This window comes from Nycticebus coucang, chromosome X (genome assembly GCF_027406575.1).
Source record: "Nycticebus coucang isolate mNycCou1 chromosome X, mNycCou1.pri, whole genome shotgun sequence".
Taxonomy (NCBI): Eukaryota; Metazoa; Chordata; class Mammalia; order Primates; family Lorisidae; genus Nycticebus; species Nycticebus coucang.
Window position 1 is genome coordinate 38,516,557 of NC_069804.1, and position 11,332 is coordinate 38,527,888.

The window sequence follows — 11,332 nt, forward strand, 5'->3', positions numbered from 1 at the left end:
ATGAGGAAAATAATCTAGGTTCCGGGTTTTGGATGTGAGCACCAGGATTCACGGTGGTGCTTTTATTAACTCGGGGAGCTTTGCCGGGGTGGGGTCAGGTGGGGCAGTGCCCCTTGGGTGCAGACTCCACCTCTTGTAAAATCTGAGACTCTTACTGGGCGTCCAAATGGAAATGTCACACAGCTTGCTGGGAAAATGAACAATGCCTCTTGCACTCAGGTGGTCCCAGTGGGATGTCAGGTCTTGAAACATATACGGGAGAAGATCTTGTCCTGCAGACGAAGTTGAAGTCATGTAAGTGGATAATCTCTCCAGGAAGAGAGCAGAGGGAATGTGGCACAGCCTGCCCCAAGCCCAGGGCACCTGAAGTTGGAAGCATTATTGAAGCGTCTGCACACCTGGAAGGTTGCTGGCCCCATATTTACCATTTCCTTCTCCCAGACTGTGGCCCCCAACACTGTGCCCACTCCCCTTGTATCCCGAAATCAACCTGTCCTGATGTCAGTGTGGCCTCCGGTTCCTCCTTCCAAGATGTAGACAGGAGTTATTTTACGGTGTCTTCAGCTGTGAAAAGAAAGAAATGATTTCCCAGTAAAAGGAAGGTTCCTTAGGGAAATGGTAGTCATGGAAGTCTGTTTTTTTCCCTCACATTTCACAACTCTGCCTTCTCCCTCAGTCTCCTCTCTACTCATCCCAATGATATTTGTATGTCAAATCTAAGATTGTCCAGGTTTCTGAAAATAATACTGAGAACACTTTTTCTTCTACATGTAGGTCACATATATAAAATATATAGAGATTGTGACTGTAATATTCAAAGTTTACATGGGTAGCTTGAGACTTTTAAAAAGCTAACTGATTGGTTTGAACATTTAGTAAAATACAAACAAGTTTAACTGCGTAGTAATTACCTTATATTCCATGACTTTATTTTAACACTTTGTTAGAAATTATGGCCTTTTTTTATGCTAAGTTTCCAGAAGGTGTTTTTGCCCCATTTACTAATATCACTCTATTTTGGTTTTATCGCTGTATTCCTTTCTCTACCTTCTTTCTTCAGATACATAGACATATACACATACATTTACACACCTACATACAAGACATACACAGATACACAGGCACAGAGGGTGTCAAAATGTATACACATTTTAACAAAGGAATAAAATGTATTAAAAATTGTAATGCTCAATGTATACAACAGCAAAAGAGGAATACAAGTCACGTTTGCGCATTTTCCCAAGTCAATCGTGACTTGAGTATTACAGTTTTAATATGACTGATAACATAACTAAAATCAATAAATCATCTTGAGCTTTAGTGCAGAAGTTCTCAGTCTTTGCTGCACGTCATAATCACCTGCAGAGTCTTTGTGAATCTTAATGCCCAGGCCACATCCCAGACTGAATAATGTTTGTGGCCACATCTAGGTATCCCTGGCATTAGAAACCAGTGCTAGAATCTTCCTGCTTTATGTGTGAGCTGTGGGACCACAGAATTAACTTCATATGAGAGCTTTATTGCACTGCAAATTCTGAAGCCCTATTCCAGAACTACGTTATCAATCTGCATTTTAACAAGACCCTAGGTGATCAATATGTATACTGAATTTTGAGAACTCTTTAGAATCCTTGTTTTCACAGATGGCTATACCTTACCTCACCTGATGTTATATATTGAATGTTTTGTCCCCTGAAAATTCATATGTTGGGTTCTAAACCCCAATGTGATGGTTATTTCTAAGCCTATGTATATTATAAGAAATTAAGGTATGTTTGAAGAGAAAACCATGGGTATAGCTATACTGTCACTCAATCAGTATGGGATTATATGAGCAGAAACACAGTCAGTTTGAACTTAAGGCAATAGAGAAGGGACAAAATGAAGGAAGGCTGTCAGACTTCCTTTATTTATCAGTATGAGACAATAGAGCTGTTTCTCTACCAATGTGTACTATTACCTCCATTTTGGCCACCTCTTTGTAAAAATTTTTAATCAATACTTTGTAAATAAAGTCACTATTAGGTATAATTTCCTGTTTTCCTTATGTATGGTGACTTTATGTGTAATTTTTGGAACATCCTGTACAAGAAAAGGCATTTTTTCTAGTCACAGTTATAACATAAATAAGTTCTGATATATAGCATAGTGACTATAGTTAATAATTATGTATTGTATACTTGAGGTAATGGATATGTTAATTAGATTGATTGTGGCAATCATTTAACAATATATAAATAAATCAAAGCATAATATTGTTCGCCTTGACTATACACAATATTTGTCATTTATACCTCAATAAAGCTGAGTAAAACAAAAAAAATCCATCTTCCCCCTGCTTTTAAATAGCAAGTGTGGGAACAGATAGGCTGAGATCCCATGGGCCTTTCAAAAGCCCATAGGCAGACCATCCCTATCCTCCTAATTGCAAAGAAAGGAGTCTGAAGGTGTCCAGTCAGGGGAATATCTGACTGACTATCCCTGCATGGGCATATCAGCAGTGCAGGTGAGTTGAGACCATCAACCAGTAGCTTAGGCTAGAGAATCTGAGATGTTTGTCTAAGAAGATGAGATTTGCTCTCCTCTCTCTTCTCGTTGCACTGTTATCTGGACTTCAGATGTTTTATTATCCTATGTCTTTGCTTACCCTTTACTCAACCTTACTGGGGGCTCATTATTACCCTTGACTGCTGACTAATGACTGCTGTGCATTCTTGCATGTATACTTTGTTATGTACCCAATAAGAAGATTCTGGGAAACAGGACAGGTGCTGCATTGTTTTCATGCTGCCACCATGCACACGAAACAGTGTATGCCCTTACAGGCTTACAGGCTTTATGCTATAGGATTGGTGGAAATTCTTGTGATTTCCCAGGTGCCATGTCCCTTGATAACCACTGTCCCAGGTTGGGTTCCACTAGATGCCCAACAAGCAAGTATTTGACTAGTACATGCTACTTATGGTGTACAATTTTAGGTACTTTCCAGACATTGCCTGTGTCATCTCACAACAACCCTGTGAGATATAGATGCTCCATATTTCACACTTGAGAAAATGATTTGAGATTAGTATCATTATCTGAAACCTCACAAGTAGTAAGTGATGGAGTCACAATCATCTGGCTTCAGAAGGAAGTAATGTCCTTGCATTATTTCTTCTCTTCTGTTATCTAATTTTTGAGAGGCTATGTGATTCATATGGCCTAGATCACTTTACTTAAGCAATGGACATATGGAATAAGGCTCTGTGTGTGTTTTTTAAATTAATAATCAGAGGTTAAGTTTCTGGGTTGTGTGCATATGTAACTTGAAGTGTTCGTATCCTGAGTCCATGCTCTCCCTTTTTGCATCCAAATCTTAATGACCTATTTCACTCTTATTGATCCATGTTCACCAAACACACATGTCTCTAAACCTTGTCTGTGTCTCAAACTGGCTATTATTTCAACCTGTAATTCAGAGTCAAGATTCTAGAAAGGGTTACCCGTACCTGTTGACTTTTATGAAATAATGAATTTCTTTGTTTGAAGTTTTAGAAAATATCCTCCTGTCTCTGTGCCTGGACTCTCGAGTGTCTTCCTTTCCAACCCCACTCAAAAGGTAACCTTCCTTGGAGTTTACTGTATATCCTTATGGTATCACTGTTTTCTGTGTTACTATAACAGAATTCCTGAGACTGAGTAATTTAGCTTACAGTTATGGAGGTTGGGAGTGGTATGGTGGTGAGGGACTTTGTTCTGCATTATGGCACAGAGGGTCAAAGGAGAAGCAAACACATGTGAACAGAGACCAAACATTAGGAGGAAATTCCCTTTATAATAATCCATTTCCTCGGTAATAAATCCACTCCTATGAGAACTAATTCAGTCTCTTGAGAGCAAGAACTCACTCATAACTGCGGGAAGGGCACCAAGCCATTCATGAAGGGTCTGCCCTTACAACCCAAACATCTCCCACAGGGCTTACCTCTCAATACTGCTGCACAGCCAATTAAACTTCAACATGAATTTTAGCAAAAATAGACAACATTCAAACCATGGAACTTACATACATTTGTTTAATGGAGATAGTATACATAGATATATACCTTCCCCTCTTACCCAAATATTAAAATAATTCACAATATCCTGTACCTTCCTTTTTCCCTCCTTAATGATATGAAAAAAATGCACTTTTTTTGAGATAGGGTCTCATTATGTCACCTAGGCTAGAGGGCAGTCGCCTCATCATACCTCACCTCAACTTTCTGGACTCAAGAGTTCCTCCTGCCTCAGCCTCCCCAGTAGCTGTGATTAGGGGTATGTGATACCACACCTGGCTAACTTTTCTATTTTTGTGGAGATGGAGTCTCCATCCTGCTCAAGCTGTTCTCAAGCTGATATGAGAAAATGAGAAGAGAGAGGGAGAAGTTTTATCCAAAGGTTTAGGAAAAAATTGACTATCAACTGGGTAGATCATTTATTAAATATGTGACTAAAAATTCCATTTTTTTTTTTTGAGACAGAGTCTCAAGCTGTCGCCCTGGGTAGAGTACCCTGGCATCACAGCTCACAGCAACCTCAAACTCTTGGGTTTAAACAATTTTCTTGCCTCAGCTTCCTAAGTAGCTGGGACTACAGGTGCCTGCCACAACGCCCAGATAAAAAATTTTGTTCTTAACTTCATGAAGTTTACATGCAAATTTGTAAAGTATTTGTGTGCATAAAGATGCAACTGGGAGATGGTAAACTCACAGGGTGTGTTCGTGTGCAATTTAAAATATTAAAGTGTTTTAAATTACACATAATTACACATGATCTTTATGGACACCCTGTATATGGAAAAGAGTAGAGATCAAACATTTTAAAAATGATGTGAACGAAATGTTAGTAGTGATTATGCCTTTTTAATAGAATTGCAAGTGATTTTTTTTATCTGTGTTGGTATTAGACAAATTCTATAAAATTAAAACATATTGCTTTATAATTAGAAAAAATCAAGTTGATAATCCTAAAAGTGGTGCAATTCTGAAAAATGTATATTACACACATTTCGAGAAAATTTATCATTATTTCAAAAAGCTTCATATGTCTATATTTCATGAGTTTTCACCTGTGCTTAAATTTTTAATAATGGCAAAGGAGGCAGAGCAAGATGGCGGCCGAATAACAGCTTCCTTGCATCTGGGCACCGTCAGTCTGGGGAGATAGGACTCCAGGCATCTCTGGCTGGTGGGATCTGCCTATCATCACCCCTGTGAGGATACAGGGAGTCAGCAAGAGACTTCTGGTCCCCAAGAGAAGGACTAAAACAATGGAAAAACAGTAAGTGGTCACATGTGTTCAATCCGTCTAAACCCGCCCGCATCTGTAAGTTCAGTAGCAGCAAGACTGCAAACCAGAAAGGCCTTACCTATGAACTGTTCTGGTGTCTTTGGACTTGGCACTCAGTTGAACTGCCTTGGGGAGAGCCTGAGTGGGAGTGCGGAGAACTTTGGCCATTGTCTAGGGCCCCAGTCTGACCCGCTGAGCCAGACGGAGCTAATAGTGTTTGGCTCTGGGTCACAGGGAGCCATTGTGAGCTATCTGCCCCAGCAAGCTCCGCCCTCAGGGTCGCAGAACTAGAATCCGGTGGGAGCTGGTAACCCAGTGACCAAGTAGCCTAAGGCTGGGGTCTGAGCCACCTAGCAGCCCTAACCCTCAGGGGCAGAGTGAGACCGGTTTTGGCACACTGGGTAAGTGGATTGCCACTTCAGCAGTGATTCCAGTGACAAGCACTTTCCTGGGAAAGCAAGTTTACAAGTTCAAAGTGCCTTTAAAGTGAGCTGAAGAGAGATTTAGGGTGTCTACCTGCTGGGGTTTGAGAAATCAGCAGCCTCCAGTCGTATCAGAACTGTGATTAACATCTCATACCCCAGAAGACCACGTGTTGCCCAGACAATATTCAAAAACATATATATACTGCTTTGTTTTTGGTTGTTTTTTTTTTTGTTGTTGTTGTTGTTGTTGTTGTTGTTTTGGTTTGGTTGTTTTTTTTGTTTCTTTTGATGTTGTTGATGTTGTTTTGTTTTTTAATTTCAATCTTTTCCATACAGATCCTTTTTCTTTCTCAATTTTTCTAGTTTAATTATAATTTCCCATTACTGCCTTTTTCAATAACTAGAACTTCATTTTAGCTAGTGTTTCTACCGCTATTGTTTGTTTTTTCACCCAATTTTATCTCGTAAAGTTTTCTGTTTGCTTGTTTTGGTTTGATTTATAGCATTTTTGTCTTTCCTCTCTACTTGGTGGAGGTGGGGTACTGTGCCTGATCAGGTTAGCATAGAGCTGCTGACCTCAAGGGAACCACCCAACTGGGCACCCCCAGAAGGTGGGGTTATTTTTTAAGGTTATGTCAAAGTATCCTACTGTACACCTATATTGCTCTGTCTCCCTCTTTCTGTGCCTCGCTTCTTTTTGTCAATATTCCTTTTACCCACCCCTTCTCCTTTCTCTATTTTTCTTTTTTTTTCTTATCACTCAGTCCTCCTTTCTTTCATCCCTTTTTGGCTCTTCAACCTTCTCACACTTCTGGTCCTGTAACCCTTAGTCTACAGGCACGAGAACTTAAAGAGCAAGAGGAAGTGAAAGGAAAATTAGGGCAAGGAAGCAGATAAAAGAAATCACTCATGAGGAAGAATCAGCAGAAAACTCCAGGCAACATGAAGAACCAGTCCAGAACAACCCCGCCAAGGGAACATGAGGTAGCTACTGCAGATGATTCCACCTATAAAGAAATGTTAGGAATGACAGAAAGGGAATTTAGAATACACATGTTGAAAACAATGAAAGAAATGATGGAAACAATGAAGGAAACTGCTAAAAAAGTGGAAAATAACCAAAAGGAAATCCAAAAACAGAATCAAATAAGAGATGAACGATATGAAGAATATAAAAAGGATATAGCAGAGCTGAAGAAACTGAAACAGTCAATTAGGGAACTTAAAGATGCAATGGAAAATATCAGCAACAGGTTAGACCATGCAGAAGAAAGAATTTCAGAGGTAGAAGACAAAGTTCAGAAGATAACTCAGATAGTAAAAGAGGCAGAAAAGAAGAGAGAGAAAGCAGAACGTTCACTGTCAGAATTATGGGACTTTATGAAGCATTCCAACATATGAGTTATAGGAATCCCAGAAGGGGAAGAAGAATGCCCCAGAGGAATGGAAGCCATACTAGAGAATATTATAAAAGAAAATTTCCCAAATATCACCAAAAATTCTGACACACTGCTTTCAGAGGGATATCGGACCCCAGGTCACCTCAACTCTAACCGAGCTTCTCCAAGACACATTGTGATGAACCTGTCCAAAGTCAAGACAAAAGAAAAGATTCTGCAAGCTGCCAGGAGTAAGCGCCAGTTGACCTACAGGGGCAAATCCATCAGAGTGACTGCAGACTTCTCTAATGAAACTTTCCAAGCAAGAAGACAATGGTCATCTACCTTTAATCTACTTAAACAGAACAATTTCCAGCCCAGAATTCTGTACCCTGCTAAGCTAAGCTTCAAAATTGACGGAGAAATCAAATCATTTATGGATATACAAACATTGAGGAAATTCGCCACAACAAGACCAGCTCTACAGGAAATAATTCAACCTGTTGTGCACACTGACCACCACAATGGATCAGCAGCAAAGTAAGAACTCGGAAATTAAAGGACAGAACCTAACCTCCACACTGATGCAAAAGATAAAACTAAGCAATGGACTCTCACAAAATAAGATGAATAGAATACTACCACACTTATCAATTATCTCAATAAATGTTAATGGCTTGAATTCCCCACTGAAGAGACATAGGTTGGCTGACTGGATAAAAAAACACAAGCCATCTATTTGCTGTCTGCAAGAAACACACCTGGCTTCAAAAGACAAATTAAAGCTCCGTGTCAAGGGTTGGAAGACAATTTTTCAGGCAAATGGAATTCAGAGGAAAAGAAGAGTTTCCATCTTATTTTCAGATACATGTGGATTTAAAGCAACTAAAGTCAAAAAAGACAAAGATGGTCACTTTATATTGGTCAAGGGAAAAATACAACAAGAAGACATTTCAATTCTAAATATTTATGCACCCAATTTAAATGCTCCCAGATTCTTGAAACAGACTTTACTCAGTCTGAGCAATATGATATCTGATAATACCATCATAACAGGGGACTTTAACACTCCTCTTACAGAGCTGGACAGATCCTCTAAACAGAAATTAAACCAAGATATAAGAGATTTAAATGAGACCCTAGAACAACTGTGCTTGATAGACGCATATAGAACACTCCACCCCAAAGATAAAGAATATACATTCTTCTCATCACCCCATGGAACATTCTCCAAAACTGATCATATCCTGGGACACAAAACAACTATCAACAGAATCAAAAGAATTGAAATTTTACCTTGTACCTTCTCAGACCATAAGGCGCTAAAGGTGGAACTCAACTCTAACAAAAATGCTCGACACCCCCCCCAAAGCCATGGAAATTAAACAATCTTCTCTTGAATAACAGATGGGTGAAGGAAGAAATAAAACAGGAAATCATTAACTTCCTTGAGCATAACAACAATGAAGACACTAGCTACCAAAACCTGTGGGATACTGCAAAAGCAGTTTTGAGAGGAAAATTCATCGATTTAGATGCCTACATTCGAAAAACAGAAAGAGAGCACATCAACAATCTCACAAGAGATCTTATGGAATTGGAAAAAGAAGAACAATCTAAGCCTAAACTCAGTAGAAGAAAAGAAATATCCAAAATCAAATCAGAGATCAATGAAATTGAAAACAAAAGAATCATTCAGAAAATTAATGAAACAAGGAGTTGGTTTTTTGAGAAAATAAATAAAATAGATAAACCATTGGCCAGACTAATGAGGAATAGAAAAGTAAAATCTCTAGAACCTCAATCAGAAATGATAAAGGGGAGATAACAACTGATCCCACAGAGATACAAGAGATCATCTCTGAATAATACCAGAAATTCTATGCCCAGAAATTTGACAATGTGAAGGAAATGGATAAATATTTGGAATCACACTCTCTCCCTAGAATCAGCCAGGAAGAAATAGAGCTCCTGAACAGACCAATTTCAAGCACTGAGATCAAAGAAACAATAAAAAATCTTCCAACCAAAAAATGCCCTGCTCCAGATGGCTTCACTCCAGAATTCTATCAAACCTTCAACGAAGAGCTTATTCCTGTGCTGCAGAAATTATCCCAAGAAATTGAGGAAGAATGAATCTTCCCCAACACATTCTATGAAGCAAACATCAACCTGATACCAAAACCAGGAAAAGACCCAAACAAAAAGGAGAATTTCAGACGAATCTCACTCATGAATATAGATGCAAAAATTCTCAAAAAAATCCTAGCCAATAGATTACAGCTTATCATCAAAAAAGTCATTCATCATGATCAAGTAGGTTTCATCCCAGGGACGGAAGTCCGGTTTAACATACGCAAGTCCATAAACGTTATCCACCATATTAACAGAGGCAAAAATAAAGATCACATGATCCTCTCAATAGATGCAAAAAAAAGCATTTGATAAAATCCAGCATCCTTTTCTAATTAGAGCACTGAAGAGTATAGGCATAGGTGGCACATTTCTAAAACTGATTGAAGCTATCTATGACAAACCCACAGCCAATATTTTACTGAATGGAGTAAAACTCAAAGCTTTTCTTCTTAGAACTGGAACCAGACAAGGTTGTCCTCTGTCATCCTTACTATTCAACATAGTGCTGGAAGTTCTAGCCAATACAATTAGGCAAGACAAGGAAATAAAGGGAATCCAAATGGGAGCAGAGGAGGTCAAACTCTCCCTCTTTGCTGACAACGTGATCTTATACTTAGAAAATCCCAAAGACTCAACCACAAGACTCCTAGAAGTCATCAAAAAATACAGTAATGTTTCAGGATATAAAATCAATGTCCACAAGTCAGTAGCCTTTGTATATACCAGTAACAGTCAAGATGAGAAGGTAATTAAGGACACAACTCCCTTCACCATAGTTTCAAAGAAAATGAAATACCTAGGAATATACCTAACGAAGGAGGTGAAGGACCTCTATAAAGAAAACTATGAAATCCTCAGAAAGTAAATAGCAGAGGATATTAACAAATGGAAGAACATACCATGCTCATGGATGGGAAGAATCAACATTGTTAAAATGTCTATACTTCCCAAAGCAATCTACCTATTCAATGCCATTCCTATCAAAATACCAACATCGTACTTTCAAGATTTGGAAAAAATGATTCTGCATTTTGTATGGAACCGGAAAAAACCCTGTATAGCTAAAGCAGTTCTTAGTAATAAAAATAAAGCTGGGGGCATCAGCATACCAGATTTTAGTCTGTACTAAAAAGCCATAGTGGTCAAGACAGCATGGTACTGGCACAAAAACAGAGACATAGACACTTGGAATCGAATTGAAAACCAAGAAATGAAACTAACATCTTACAACCACCTAATCTTCGATAAACCAAACAAGAACATACCTTGGGGGAAAGACTCCCTATTCAATAAATGGTGTTGGGAGAACTGGATGTCTACATGTAAAAGACTGAAACTGGACCCACACCTTTCCCCACTCACAAAAATTGATTCAAGATGGATAAAGGACTTAAATTTAAGGCATGAAACAATAAAAATCCTCCAAGAAAGCATAGGAAAAACACTGGAAGATATTGGCCTGGGGAAAGACTTCATGAAGAAGACTGCCATGGCAATTGCAACAACAACAAAAATAAACAAATGGGACTTCATTAAACTGAAAAGCTTCTGTACAGCTAAGGAGACAATAAGCAAAGCAAAGAGACAACCTACACAATGGGAAAGGATATTTGCATATTTTCAATCAGACAAAAGCTTGATAACTAGGATCTATAGAGAACTCAAATTAATCCACATGAAAAAAGCCAACAATCCCATATATCAATGGGCAAGAGACATGAATAGAACTTTCTCTAAAGATGACAGACGAATGGCTAACAAACACATGAAAAAATGTTCATCATCCCTATATATTAGAGAAATGCAAATCAAAACAACCCTGAGATATCATCTAACCCCAGTGAGAATGGCCCACATCACAAAAATCTCAAAACTGCAGATGCTGGCATGGATGTGGAGAGAAGGGAACACTTTTACACTGCTGGTGGGACTGCAAACTAGTACAACCTTTCTGGAAGGAATTATGGAGAAATCTCAAAGCACTCAAGCTAGACCTCCCATTTGATCCTGCAATCCCATTACTGGGCATCTACCCAGAAGGAAAAAAATCCTTTTATCATAAGGACACTTGTACTAGAC